This window comes from Pleurodeles waltl, chromosome 7, assembly GCF_031143425.1.
Source record: "Pleurodeles waltl isolate 20211129_DDA chromosome 7, aPleWal1.hap1.20221129, whole genome shotgun sequence".
NCBI classification, from domain to species: Eukaryota; Metazoa; Chordata; class Amphibia; order Caudata; family Salamandridae; genus Pleurodeles; species Pleurodeles waltl.
Window position 1 is genome coordinate 67,680,237 of NC_090446.1, and position 15,126 is coordinate 67,695,362.

A 15,126-nucleotide genomic window follows, 5' to 3' on the forward strand; every position below is an offset into this window, starting at 1 on the left:
TTCCTTTGTGCCATTTTTATTGGCATTTTGTAACGCCTGGTAAGTGGAGGCATTAAAAAGAGGCTCCCATGATTACAATGGCCCTCTGGGTGCTTTGCAGGATTAGCGTTATACTTTTCTACGCTAATCCTGCAAAGTGCCAGACTAGTGTGAAAAATTATGACCCTAGTCACCCTAACTACTGCCATGGTGTGCCGTATTTTAAATACGGCGCTACCATGGTGGGGTTAGGGGGTGTGCTAAGGGGCGCAAGAAAAGTGGCGCTGCACTAGGTGCAGCACCACTTTTCATAAGTCTGCCCCTAAAGACCTCCACAGCATGGGAGTTTTCTCATGGTGTTAAAGGTAGAGTACAAAATGGGAAACCTCCGATGGACCTTCCTCTGTCAGACCATCAGAAGAATACGTCAGTGACTCTGAGTTGGCTCCATGGCTGACATGCTTAAGGTTCGTCTGTCTGTAATCCCTGTTCAGTTTGGCAGAGAGGGTACTTTGTCGCCATTGCGAGTAAAAAAGACTAACAATGGCATACCTCTGCATAGTCAAGTGGTCCTCATAGGGAAATGTAAACCCATTTTACACAGGCTGCATTCCTCAGCGGGCATCTGTTCCACAGACGAGTCAGCACTATGGGACCTAATTGATAACACTAGCTTGAAACAGTGAAAAGCTACTGTATTATGTCTGAAAGAGGCTAGGAACGATTGCTGGATGGACAGAAAACAACACCTAGCACTTGTTGTACCCACTGAGCAGTCAGAGAATGTATAGACATAATCCCAGGAAAGTGGCTGCACAACAAGAGAAATTACAGTGTATTTCAAAATATTGGCACGAAATTAAAAATGCGTACAATGTACGACAGTGAAAAGCAAAGACATTGTTATTTCTAGAGTGCTAAGAAATTAGGCATTACTATAGTGAGTCCATGAATAGACCTCATGACACATTGAGTTTCAGACAGTGTGCCTGCATCCACCTTGCCACTTTTGAAAGGTAGCCCACTACATTTCCTTGCATCTCGGTATGCCTGTCATCAATGGAAATAGGAAGCTGGGTATCATCAGCGTACGTAAAGATCTCAAACTCCCAAGCTTTCCCAATTGCTGCCAAAGGTGACACATAAACATTGAACAGAGTGGGGCTCAGGGAAGACCCTTGTGGAACCCCACAATGTAATGGCAGTGGAGGCAGCTATACTGATTGAAATCTATTGCTTAAAAATGAGCCAGACCACTGCAAAGTAGTGAAATGCAGTCCAAATTCATGCAGCCTATGTAGCAATAGTGGGTGAAACACAGTGTTGAAAGCAGCAGACAGATCTAGAAGGCTGAGGGCTGCAGATTTACCCTAACACCGTGATGCTATCCAGTATCACCAGCAGAGTAGATTAAGTACTGTTTTTAGCTCTGAACCCAGTTTGGGAGGGATCCGGGAGATTATTTCTATCCAAAATGAGAGATAGTTTGTTGTTAATTAATCTTTCCAGCACCCTTGACATATATGGCAACAGCAAAATGGGGCGATAGTTAGACAGTATGAACCTAGGGGAAACAGACCCTGCACTAAAAGTGTAAGAGTCTCTGATCTAAAAAATGGGTGCACCCTGCTCTCTAAGGAGAAGAGACCCATAATTATGGGCATACAAATTCCGCACCAAATGGGGCGAAGACAATGACTCTGATGGATGGAAGAATTTTATAATTATTGATGAATTCCTATCATCTGTGTGTGTTGGTATGACAATGGTTGAGCTTCATGCTGGTAGAAACAGTACGGACCCTCGTCTAGTTTATAAGCAAACCTGTTACTCAGTAGAGAGCAATAGGATTGCTTACACAGGTAGTTAGTTAAAAGGGTCCCTAGGCCTAATGAGAAGAGGACAGAAAGAGGTTGTATGGAGGTGTAAAAGCTTGCTCAAATGAAATGTGTATGTAGATAGGGTAATACCACACTTCAAATTCAGTCTTCATCAAGCAATCCATCTAAACAGAGTTGTTGAAATATACTGAACCTCACATGTGATATTGGAAAAGGAGATTAGTACACTAAAAAACATAACATTTCTTTCTAGTTTTCAGGCAGTGGACAGAGGGGGCTGGAGCTCTTCCTGAACATTTTAAAGGGTTGAGTTGGTGGTAAAATGAATGCAGTCCCTCTTTGGTAGCATATCTCTAAATCCTAGGGCCATGTTGTGAATCACTTCAATATGTGAAAAGGGGACAGTTCCTAATTTTGGCTAAATAGCTCATTGGTTCTAAAAATTACTTGCAAAGGAAAAGAAACCTACTTCCACTTGAATCCTGCCCTTTGTGGATATATTAATCACCTTCATTGGGAAATTATCTAATATCCAGTTGAATATTGACCTCTAGTTGCTAGTCCAGTTATATGCAAAGTGATGTATCCTATAAAGACCAATTGTATCATACAGTGGTGTCTTAGTTTAACTACAAAAAGCAATTGTCTCATTTTAATTGAGCGATCTACCCTGTGCAGCTCCTTCGGTTATTTAAACAAGCAATGTATACATTGTAGTTGTATGTTGTATGCCTTTCATGTTAAATTGCATGCATATTACCCTGTTACTTAGTGTTACATGGAACTGTGCTACTCGGCTGTCCAGGAAGGAGAGAAGACCCTGTGCTTCAATGCTGATTTACCAATATACCAAAGGTAGGGGAAGAGACATCACATACCATTTGACCCAGATAACATCACATAGTTGAGCTTTTGTCCGAACCTCAGCCATGCATCTGACTACTATTTTCTTCTGAGGGGCTGTGAGGCATGAAAGGAGTAGAAAATAAGGAGAAAACAGGGCTCTACAAGCCACTTATTTTCTGTTCCAACTATTGCCTCCATAAACCCTGAGACTGCATGAGTTGTGGCAGAGGGAGCAGCTCCTACCACTAGCTGGCCCTAACTGACCATGACTTCTCACCTTTCTCATAGTAGTCGTAGACCACCACTGTGGCTGGCTTCAGTCCCTTCACCTCTGTGTCCTGCTCCACTGAGAAGCTGTACTGATGGGGCATTTTGCCAAGCTGTGAGAGAAAACACAAGGTCTGAGAAATGTCAGGTACACGTTGACAGCAGAAAACTAAACCTCCAACATATTTAATGGTCACAGAGATTTGGCCAAAGCTACAATGGAGCTCATAAAACACTACTGGTTGTTTCTAAATGGTAAACAGACAATGCCTAATGTGTGATTAAGAGGCATTTTAGCTTACCCTTAAGATATTCAAATTATAAATAGTAGTGTAAAGCTACTGTCAAAGTTTTCTGTCTATAATGAGTATGTTGAAGGCTTCAATCCAGACTGGTTCTTTCATTAGTGAAGGCTACCTAGATCACAACATATGTCTCAGAATTCACCTCACAATGTTCATTGAGAAGCCACCAGGCATACAAACCACTGGTGGAATTTCCTCCTACCTACCTTCTGGGGTAGGAAACTCAACTTGGGAATTCTCCAAAGGATTTAAAATTTCCCCCAACAGTGAGATGATTTTTCATCACCTCAAACCCTCAAACAACCTGCCAGCTAATCCAAATGGGTAATGAAGGGAGAAATTAATTCTGGCTGCAATAAACTATGTTGATAAGTGTTGGTCCTTTTTTAGCATGGTTTCCACGGAAACCCCTTTTTAACATGGTCTTGTTGCTTTCCACTGTAAACTATATGTGACCCCTACTTTTAAAGGCCTATTAATTGACATGCCCAATAATTCATAGGGCCTGTTAGCATTGTTTTTCCAACTGAATAGACTAAATCGAGCAAAAGTGCTGTTTCCACTCTCACCTGATCCAGGTAGATGGTGACTTTATCAGGCTTCATTTCCACTTTCTTAACATCCTCATGGTTCTCCAGCTGTGCACAAAAAACAAGTTTTAATTGAGTGTATGCACCCACACAGAAGGCCCTCCAGCCCTTCCCATGTCTATGCAGGCATCTTTTAGCCACTCTGCTATCTCTGCAAAAATAAAAGAAGATAGGCGTAACGCAAAAGAATGTCGAACATTCACCCCAGTCACAGATCTAGACCTAAATCCGTCATTTTCTTTGCTTGCCACGCCATTCCAGTTTGGACCCAGCTATATGCAAATCAGTCTTGAACGTGCCCCTTGTTAGAAATTGGGAGGCATATTTACAAGCCCCCTGCACCACCTTAGCCCTGCCTTAGTGTCATGTTTGTGACGCTAAGGCGGCGTTAAGTAAGCTTTTCTGCTGTGCAATATTTACAAAGTGGTGCAATGCTTCTATTGCGGAACTTTGTAAACCCTTGTGCCACATTACGCCTGTGCCAGGCATAATGTATACAAGCGGGGCGTTCCATCTCAGGGAAGCCTGAAAAAATGGCACAGTGAAATTTACATTTCACTGTGCCATTTTTATCCATCATTTTTAATGCCTGCTCAAGGAAGGTATTAAATAAATGGCACATCCATTATATTCAATGTGCCTCCCTGTGCTTTGCTGCACTAGTGCCAAAATCATTGACGCTTGTCAAATTAAGTCACAACATTTGTCATTGGGTCTGGCCTTTGCTCATGTCCTGTGCCCCTTCCTGAGCCCTAATGCCCAAGAGGCATGCAGTCGTCATTTGCTTTCCATGTTATCAGTAGCACACAAAATCTTTGTTTCAGAAAAACACATTACTAATTACGTAGTGCATTTCTATGATTATTAACATCATATTTCAAAGAAACATTTATTTATCCAGAATGGTTTGCTTTCTATGAGAGTGTATCCTTTCAAAGATGTCTTCTGCGTTCACCAAATTGTACCTGCCAGCTGCTTCTCCTGCTGCTATTGCTGAAAACAATGCACCTCACTTACTGCAATGGAAGCACTCACTAGGAGGTAGAACAATGCAAATAATAGCAAAAAGCACAATTTATTGTAAAGGACAAATGGTACTCTGGCCCGATGGAATATGTCACTGACACTGCTGTTAAGTGATGAGCGAAGTGGTCTGATCCAGAGCAACCAAAGTGGACGGAGCTGACCCAATGATCTGTCTTTCTGCATTGTACACAAGAGACCTTTGGCTGTGCCAGTCCTTAAAAGTGCATTGCCTGCTGAAATTTATGGTGCCCCCATATGAATGATGAAATAAGTGTGGTAAATATTGTAAAATGTAATAGGTAACAAAAATGGGAAGACCATGAAAAAGCTACAGAGTTCTGGGGAGCACTATGACCATGGCTTCCAACATCCACAATTACGACCAGGGCGGGCTTTAGGGGGGTGTGAATGGTGCGGCTTCACCGGTTGCTGACCTGGATTGGGGGAGCGCTGTGTTTAGCAATAACTTAGAAACTTGCGATTTAAAAACACCTCCTGGAAATTTCTTGTGTATCCAGCCTTCAGGAAGCAAATAAAATGTCAAGCTACCTCTTGTGATTAATGTTCCTGCTAGGGAGAGAGATGGGAGTTTTGTCTAGTGGCAGATTTGACTCACCCACTCACCATAAAGTAGCTGTTGGACCTGGTCCCTTTTTCAGGGTCACCCTCAAACTTTTGGCCTCCTTCCTCCTAATTTTTCTGACCAGTTTTTGTTGGCTTGAGGACTCTGGGCACTTTGCCACTGCTAAAGAGTGCCAAAGTGCATATGCTGTCTGTGTAAATTGTATTGGTGATTGGTTTATCCACGATTGGCATATTTGTTTTACTAGTAAGTCCCTAGTAAAGTGCACTAGAGGTGCCTGGGGCCTGGTAACCAAATGCTACTAGTGGTCCTGTAGCACTGATTGTGCCACCCACATGAGTAGCACTGTAAACCTGTCTCAGACCTGCCCCTGCAGTGTCTGTGTGTGCAGTGTTGTACTGCCAATTTGACTTGGCAAATGTACCCACTTGCCAAGCCTAAACCTTCTCTTTTTATATATGTAAGGCACCTCTAAGGTAGGCCCTAGGTAGCCCCATGGACAGGGTGCAGTGTATGTTAGAGGTGGGACATATACTGATGTGTTTTACATGTCCTAACACGTGAAATACTGCCAAATTCTTTTTTCACTGTTGCAGGGCCTATCTCTCTTATAGGTTACCATGGGGGCTGCCTTTAAATTTTCTTAAAGTGCAGATTCCCTATGAGATCAGATAGAAATGTGGAGTTTGGGGTCACTGAACTCACAATTTAAAAAATACATCTGTTAGCGAAATTGGTTTCAAGATTGTGTGTTTGAAAATGCCACTTTTAGAAAGTAGGCAGTTTCTTGCTTAAACCATTCTGTGACTCTGCCTGTTTGTGGATTCCCTGTCTGAGTCAGACTGACAGTTGGGCTATTTGTGAATCTCCTCTAGACGGTCACACAAGGGGAGCTGGGGTGTAGCCTGTATATCCTGATGAGCCATCTAGGCTAGAGTGGAGGGAGGAGTGGTCACTTACACCTGAATGGGCTGTGCCTGCCCTCACACAATGCAGCCTCCAACCTCCTGGTGTGTGTCTGGGGACTGCCCAGGGCAAGGCATGTTTCTGCAAACAACAGAGACTTATCTTTGAAGTTGGGCAACTTCAAAGGCAGAAAGGGGTATATGTAGTGACCCAACACCCCAGACTTTAGATTTCTTCAAGATTTCTGGAATCAAGAGGAACCTCTGCCAAGCAGAAGAGCTGAAGAGCTGGAGGAGGAGTACTGCCCCTTTGCCTGTGACTGTGCTTTGCTGGGTTGGCCTGCAGTTGCTGCTTCTGCCTGAGAGAGGACAAAAACTGGACTTTTTGGTATATTCCTGCTTGTGAAGAATTTCCAAGGGCTTGGATTGAGCTTGCCTCCTGTTCTGAAGTTTCAGGGCCATCAAATACATCATCTGCCAGCACCTGGACTCTCTGCTGAGACTCCTGCCCTGCCAAGTGATGCCCTATCCAATCTCTGGGCCCTTGAGAGGGGAAGTTGGCAGAAAACTGACTTAAACCCATGTATAGAACACTGTGCGGGGAAAATTTCGAAGCACCACCTGCATCGCGGCTGGGAGATTGATGTATCGCAGCTGGAGAAACGATGCAACACCCGATTGCGGCTGATGATAACGGCGCAAATCCCACGCAGCGTGGTTTTCCAACATCGTGCGACCGGATTTCTCACGCATCGATGCTGGGTGTCAAAGGGATTGTGAACCTGCGCGGATCCGAGGTGCCCTGTTCAGAAATCAACGCACCGCTCTCTTGCAAGGGAGAAAAACGACGCATCGTCTACCCGACTGGAGTAGAAATGACGCACGGCCTCCCTTGCGAGTAAGGAATCAACACATCGCTGACTTTTCCGATGCATGCTCGCCCATGTGGCTTTATTTTTGATCCAACCCTGGTACTTTGTGTAAAATCAACATTTCCATTGTTTTCTATGGAGTAAGACTCATATTCTTTTGAAAATCCATATCTCGACTTGTGTATGTTGAATTGTTGTCATTTTGGTCTTGTTTGATTTAGATAAATATTAGCCATTTTTCTAAACTGGTGTGGTGTCCATTTTGTAATGTTTTCACTGTATTACTGTGTGTGTTGGTACTAATACTTTACACATTGCCTCCGAGATAAGCCTGACTGCTTGTGTCAAGCTACCAAGGGGGTGAGCAGGGGTTATCTTGAGTGTGCATCTCCATTGCCCTGACTAGAGTGAGAGCCCCTGCTTGGACAGAGTGCAAACTGACTGCCAACCAGAGACCCCATTTCTAACAGTAGCATAGAGGGTTATTATGCCCACTACAAAAAACAGAACTGTATTTTATGTGGATAGCTGAGTGGATTAGTAAAGCCAATCTTTACAACCGTTTTCAAAACAAATTAATGTATGTGAAAGGGAGTCTATGGAAAGATAAGGGGCACATTTGCCGGATGGTGGAGAGGGAATCCGAGGAGGATGGTAATGGGGTGGGGAGTGCCAAAAAAGATTGCTGCACAGGGCACCACCAGTGCAAAAGCCGGCCCTGATTACGACCGTGGCAGTTGCGCCACTGTCGGACCACCAGCACCAACACTTCTTCTCCACTGGAGGGGCTGGCGGGGCTGGCGGGGCTGGCGGTGCTGGCAGTCCTATACCGCCAGGGCAGCACTGTGAGCAGTACTGCGCTGGTGACTTACAAACCCCCCCTCCACCAGCTTTAACATGGCAGTAGCACCACCATGTAAAAGCAGGCGGAGACGGGGAGCATGGGGCCCCATGGGGCCCCTGCACTGCTCAGGCACTTGGCATGGGCAGTGCAGGGGCCCCCATGGCCTTCCCCATCGCTCTTTTTACTGGCTGCTTTGCAGACATTGAAAAGTGCGACGGGTGCTGGTGCACCTTACGCACTGCACCATTGCTGGCAGCTCAATTATGAGCTGGCGTCTATGTTGTGGGCTGTTTCCTGCTGGGCCAGTGGGTGGAAACTTTGTTTCCGCCTGCTGACCCAGTGGGAAACTCGTAATAGGGACAGCGGGAAGGGGACCGCACTGGCGGTAACCTGACTGTGGAACTTCAGCGGACAGCCTTTTCCCTCCACCGAAGTCTTAATTAGGGCTAAAGTGATCAAGACTAGAAATGACAGGGTACATGCTTCAATTATTTCAAAGTTAGATGTTGTCTCACAAGAGTGGCAAATAACGTTTGGCAAATGTTCCAGGATAATGACTGGTGAGAAAATCCATGAGATACTGAAGATCCTTGATGATTCTCTGATTTTGTAATCAAGTTTTGCCAAACACTGCTACTTGTAATTTCTTACTATTCAAGTTGTAGCCGGAGTGATTCTTGAATTGGTAAGCCAGAGTCTAACTGATTGGTAAGGATGGCTTTGGGTGTAACATATGGACTAAAATATCAATAGCATATGTCTACACTTTGGCTTCTAATCTAAGCATATTTCACTGTTAGTAACACTGGTGTTTGAAGTAGCATCACAATCAATGGTTATATATAAAGAGCGTTTGGAAACAAGGAAACAAGCCGTGGCAAAGCCAATAGGTTTCACATTTGTTTTCGTTTTTTTGCATTCTATCTCTCTCACTGGATTATAAATATTAGAAAAAGGTTATTGTTGGGAAATGGGTTACTTGTAAGGGCAGGTAGGTACCTACACTTAGCAATAGGCCACTAACCTCCACTTAGGTCCAGTTAGGTCTCAGTAAATTAAACCCAGCTCAACCCTTGGTAGCTTGGCAACGAGCGACAAGGCTTAACTTAGGAGACAGAGTGTAAAGCATTCAAATATCACAAAACAGTAATTAAATAAAACACAGGAAACAGTTTAAAATCCAAAACCAATTTATAAAAATAGATTATGGGGGGTCATTACAACATTGGCGGTAAATGCCGCTCACTGCCGTGCAGAAGACCGCCAACACACTGCAGCGACCGCGGAATTCCGCAACAGCTATTACGACCCACAGCTCGGAATCCGCCAAAATCCAGACACCCACACAAGTCCGCCACACCAAAGGTCAGTGATAAACTGGGGATAACAAAACCTCCACCGTCCCACCAACAGGAATACGCCCACACTATCACGACCCATGAATCCACGCGGCGGTCTTTCAACCACGGTATTCCATTGGCGGTACACACCGCCGCGCTCAAAATACACACACTCTTACAAAACACAACCACATTGTACAAATCGAAATACACACACCTGATACACATACACACACCACTCCCACACACCCAATACAATATAAAACACACACCCACATCACCCACAAACCCTTTCGACCAGAAATTTAGACGAAGGCTAGAGAGACAGCAAAGACAACACCAGCATACAGAGGCACACAACATCATCACACATACACATCCACGCACAAAACAGCACACACCTCTAAACATCGCCCCACACATCACAACACACACCACCTCATACATCACCCACACCACCCCATGGCACCGCAAAGATACCCCAGGTTTTCTGAGCAGGAGCTCAGGGTCATGGTGGAGGAAATCATCCGGGTAGAGCCACAGCTAATCGGATCACAGGTGCAGCACACCACCATAGCTAGGAAGATGGAGCTATGGCGCAGAATTGTGGACAGGGTCAAGCAGTGCGACAACACCCAAGAACACGGGATGACATCAGGAAGAGGTGGAACGACCTTTGGGGGAAGATGCGTTCCGTGGTCTCAAGACACCACATCGCGGTTCAGAGGACTGGCGGCGGACCCCCACCTCTCCCCCAGAACTAACAACATGGGAGGAGCAAGTCTTGGCTATACTGCGTCCTGAGGGCCTCGCAGGTGTAGCTGGGGGAATGGACTCTGGTAAGTCAAAGCTTTCACTACTGCATCCCTCACCCTACCTGCATGCTATCACATACCCCCACCCACGCCCTCACCCCCATCACTCCAACTCTTCACAGATGTCCCACTATCAGAAACCACACATCCCAACACCAAGCCCTGCATGCAACAACAAAGCATGGACACCCATCACCAATGCATGCCCACTGCACATACCCACACACCCCCCAAAACAATTAGCACACAAGGTCCTACACAAGAATGCAAGCACTGGGGTACGGGGTCACCCACCCATGGCACACCGTGGCACACACAGATACTAAAACTATGCCATTACACCCCTGCAGGACCCCTACCCAACGTCACCGGACAGGAGGTTCCAGACATGTCCACTCCACCCACAAAAGAGGTTCACAGTGATGACAGCAGCTTTGTCCAACTGGATCTAGATGACCAGCCCGGCCCATCTGGGACCTCGGGACAGTCGGTTCCCCTCACACTGGCACAAGCCACAACAGAGCCTACTCCCTCTGGAAACACCAGCACAGCACCCTCCCAGCGGGCCCATACCTCTGACCCCAGGACACGTCAAGCAGCAGTGTGTCCACCACTACAGGGAACCCAGGCTAAGCCACCACCCCAACAACACCAGGGACCTGGGGGCAGTAGCAGTGGGGACATGGTTTAGGGGACAGAGGCCCAGGAACACAGGGGAACTGGGAGGGCTGCTGTGCGACAGGGGGAGGACAGGCCCAGGGAACCCACTCTCCATGAGGCCCTCTCCAACATCATTGGAGCCTACCACCATTCCCAGGAGACAATGGCAACGGTACTGGCCAAGTTTCAGGAGATCCAGCGGCTACAGGAGGAACAGTATTTGGGGTTCAGGGAGGAACTCAAATCTATCAATACCACCCTGGGCACCATTGTAGGGGTGCTGAAGTAACTCGTCAACACCAGGAGGGACACTGTGGCACAACAAGGGGCTCCTTACATTAGCCTGGACGATGAACTGCCCACCACCTCCGCCGGCGCAAGTGGACAGGAGGCACCACCACAGGACCACAACACCAGCACCCCACCCCCTGCAGATGGAGAACCACCCCGAAAGCGGTCCCTGAGATCCAGGACAAAGACAGAGAACAATGCCAAGACCCCCGCCAAAAAATTAGACCACCCTGATTGTCATCCTTTTGTCCCACTTTGTCACCCTGTCCATCCATCAACTGCCCCAACTCCACTTCCTATGCCCCTTTGGATAATGCATCTGTGAGACTTATAGACTGGACTCTGCCATGGAAATTCCTCCACCATCACCCCTGACAATTTTACAACCCCCTCCAATATTTAGCACTTAAATAAACACCCTTAAATCACAAAACTATCTGGAGTCAGTCTGTGCTTTCGAAAATGTGTATTTGCTATAACTGAGGAACAATGCAATATCCATTGTATTGTCAACATACCTATGTCACACAGCTCTAGTCCAGGAGGAAACAAAGCAGATGGCACATAGTGGGACCCACATCTGTGAAATTGAAAGGGAAAGTGACAACTCAGGGACAATACACTGGGTGAAAGTGACAGACAGATGAGAGGTAGAACAAGTGTATCAGATGTAGCAGGCAGTGATGTCCCCTTACCTGTGTCTCACTGGAAGTATTGATGAATCACCATGTTTCTGTTGTCGATATCCTCTTCTTCTGCTTCCTCGTCTTCACTGTCCACAGGCTCCACAGCTGCCACAGGACCTTCATCTGGACCATCCTCCTGCAGAAAAGGCACCTGTCATCGCAAAGCCAAGTTGTGAAGCATTCAGCAGGCCACGATGATCTGGCACACCTTCTTTGGTGAGTAGAATAGGGAACCACCTGTCATATGGAGGCACCTGAACCTGGCCTTCAGGAGGCCGAAGGTCCTCTCTATAACCCTCCTAGTTCGCCCATGGGCCTCATCGTAGCATTCCTCTGCCCTTGTCCTGGGATTTCTCACTGGGGTCAGTAGCCATGACAGGTTGGGGTAGCCAGAGTCACCTGCAAATGTCGAGGGACAACTGTTAGACACACACTAACTCTTAGGGACAACCCCAGAGCCAGACACCTAGTCACACTGGATAAGGTCCATGTCCTCACCTAATAGCCACACACGGTGCCTCTGGAGTTGCCCCATCACATAAGGGATGCTGCTATTCCTCAGAATGTAAGCGTCATGCACTGCGCCAGGAAACTTGGCGTTCACATGGGAGATGTACTGGACGGCCAAACACACCATCTGCACATTCATTGAATGGTAACTCTTCCTGTTTCTGTACACCTGTTCATTCCTGCGGGGGGTACCAAGGCCACATGTGTGCCATCAATGGCTCCAATGTTGTTGGGGATAGGTCCCAAGGCATAGAAGTCACCTTTCACTGTAGGCAAATCCTCCACCTGAGGGAAAACGATGTAGCTGCGCATGTGTTTCAGCAGGGCAGACAACACTCTGGACAACACGTTGGTGAACATAGGCTGGGACATCCCTGATGCTATGGCCACTGTCGTCTGAAAAGACCCACTTGCCAGGAAATGGAGTACTGACAGCACCTGCACTAGAGGGGGGATACCTGTGGGATGGCGGTTAGCTGACATCAGGTCCGGCTCCAACTGGGCACACAGTTCCTGGATTGTGGCACGGTCAAGTCTGTAGGTGACAATTACATGTCTCTTTTCCATTGCCGACAGGTCCACCAGCGGTCTGTACACCGGAGGATACCGCCATCTCTTCACCTGCCCCAGCGGACGTGCTCTATGGAGGAGAACAGTGAGCAGAGGGTCAGCCAACACTGAGGTACGAAAACACTTTATTTCACATATTTTTCAGTCTGCTAGGTCCCTGTCTTAATGTGTATGCAAGGTCTAGATAGGTGTAACGCATTTAAAATGAATGCCCTGTGGCCCCCTGAAATGGCAGCTGCCTGACCTGTAAGGTGGGACAATGGGATATGAGGTAACTGCGCTGGAGTTGTACACCGTCGCGGTAGGCGGTCAAAGACCACGGCGCAATCCTGCATTGGTTTACATTGGACCCTATGGGTCCCAGGAGCCAATGACGATGTACGCCGGTGGTGACGGTACGCACCGCCGCGGACGTCACTGCCATTTTCTCTCTGTTCTCTCACTTGATACCTGATCTTCGACAGGAGAGGACCTACACTGCAAGTGCTGCTGTGACCTCAGTCTGGAAGAGGCAATGGCTCATGTGTCTGTGGAAAGGGCCCCTGGCTTCACCATGGAGGAGTTGGAGAAACTAGTGGATGGGGTCCTCCCCCAGTACACACTACTCTACGGTCCTCCAGACAAACAGGTAAGTACACTGTGAGCATGATGGATGGGTAATGCCTGTGTAGAGTGGTGTGGATGGAAGATGGGGGGGGAATGAGGCGTGCATGAAATGACAGTGAGTGGATGTGCATCAAGGTAAGGGTGGGAACGTGGGCCAATGACTGTGATGGTCCGGATGGTTAATGTTGTACCTTTTCCGCTGTACTATTCCTGTAGGTCAGCGCCCACCAGAAGAAGGATATTTGGCTTCACCACGGAGGAGTTGGAGAAACTAGTGGATGGGGTCCTCCCCCAGTACACACTACTCTACGGTCCTCCAGACAAACAGGTAAGTACACTGTGAGCATGATGGATGGGTAATGCCTGTGTGGAGTGGTGTGGATGGAAGATGGGGGGGGAATGAGGCGTGCATGAAATGACGGTGAGTGGTTGTGCGTCAAAGTAAGGGTGGAAACGTGGGCCAATGACTGTGATGGTCCGGACTGTTAATGTTGTACCTTTTCCCCTGTACTATTCCTGTAGGTCAGCGCCCACCAGAAGAAGGATATTTGGCGTGCCATCGCCAAGGATGTCCAGACCCTGGGGGTCCACCACAGACTGAGCACCCACTGCTGGAAAAGATGGAAGGACATTCGCCGCTGGAGAAAGAAGACGGTGGAGGCCCAGCTGGGGATGGCCTCCCAACGTGGGAGGGGTGCCCGTTGCGCCATGACCCCCCTGATGTTCCAAATCCTGGCAGTGGCGCATCCGGAGTTGGATGGGCGCTTGAGGGCATCACAGCAGCCACAAGGGGGTGAGTACCGTCACATCCATCTGACTCTGCGTGCATTGGAGGTGTCTGGGTGGGGGAGCTGGGCAGTGGGTTCCCCTAGGCCAGCGCGAGTTTAGTTGGCAAGGTCCCTTCGTAAGGCAGGACATTTGGCACCCCACCCCACCAGTGTTCAGAGCCAACTACACCTAGTCAGGCTCCTGTGACTTTCATGTGTGCAGCAATCGGGCATAGGCCTTGTACCCCATGTCCCTGGGATTAATTAGGGAACTCTAAGTGTACGGCGTAGTGCAGAGGGCTTCTGTGTCTGTAGTGTCTGCCAACGGTAGCTGTATTGCATTCACTCAACATGTCTTTCTTCTGTCTCCCCCCCCCCCTTTTTTTGGTCTCCCTGTTTTTGTGTGTAATAGCATCATCAGGTGGAGGAGCAGTGGCACCGGAGCAGGAGGGAGATGCATCCCACATGGCTCTGGAGGGTGAGACAATGGAGTCTGAAGCCACCAGTAGGACGGAGGGCGAGGGGAGCTCCACGGCAGGGACAGGAGCAGAGACCAGCGACACGGACTCCTCCTCTGATGGGAGCTCTCTTGCGGTGGCTGGCCCCTCTGTGCCCCCGCATCAACAGGTACAGCCGCCACCCCCCCTACCAGCACCGCCCTCCCAGCAGCCCCTCACCATGTGCCCCGTGGCCGCTCACCCAGGTAGGTGGGCATCTCCTTCGTCCCAGGCACATGAGCCCCTGCCCCTGTCAGCCCTGCTGCCCTTAGTGAGGATGCCACTGACCTCCTCAGATCCCTCACTGTTGGGCAGTCTACCATTTT

General features: G+C 47.9%; 1 pseudogene; it reads right to left on the reverse strand.

Annotated features, from left to right (window-relative positions):
* The window catches only part of LOC138246806 (alpha-2-macroglobulin-like), a 132,405-nt pseudogene that overhangs the window by 6,253 nt on the left and 111,026 nt on the right, over window positions 1-15,126 (reverse strand).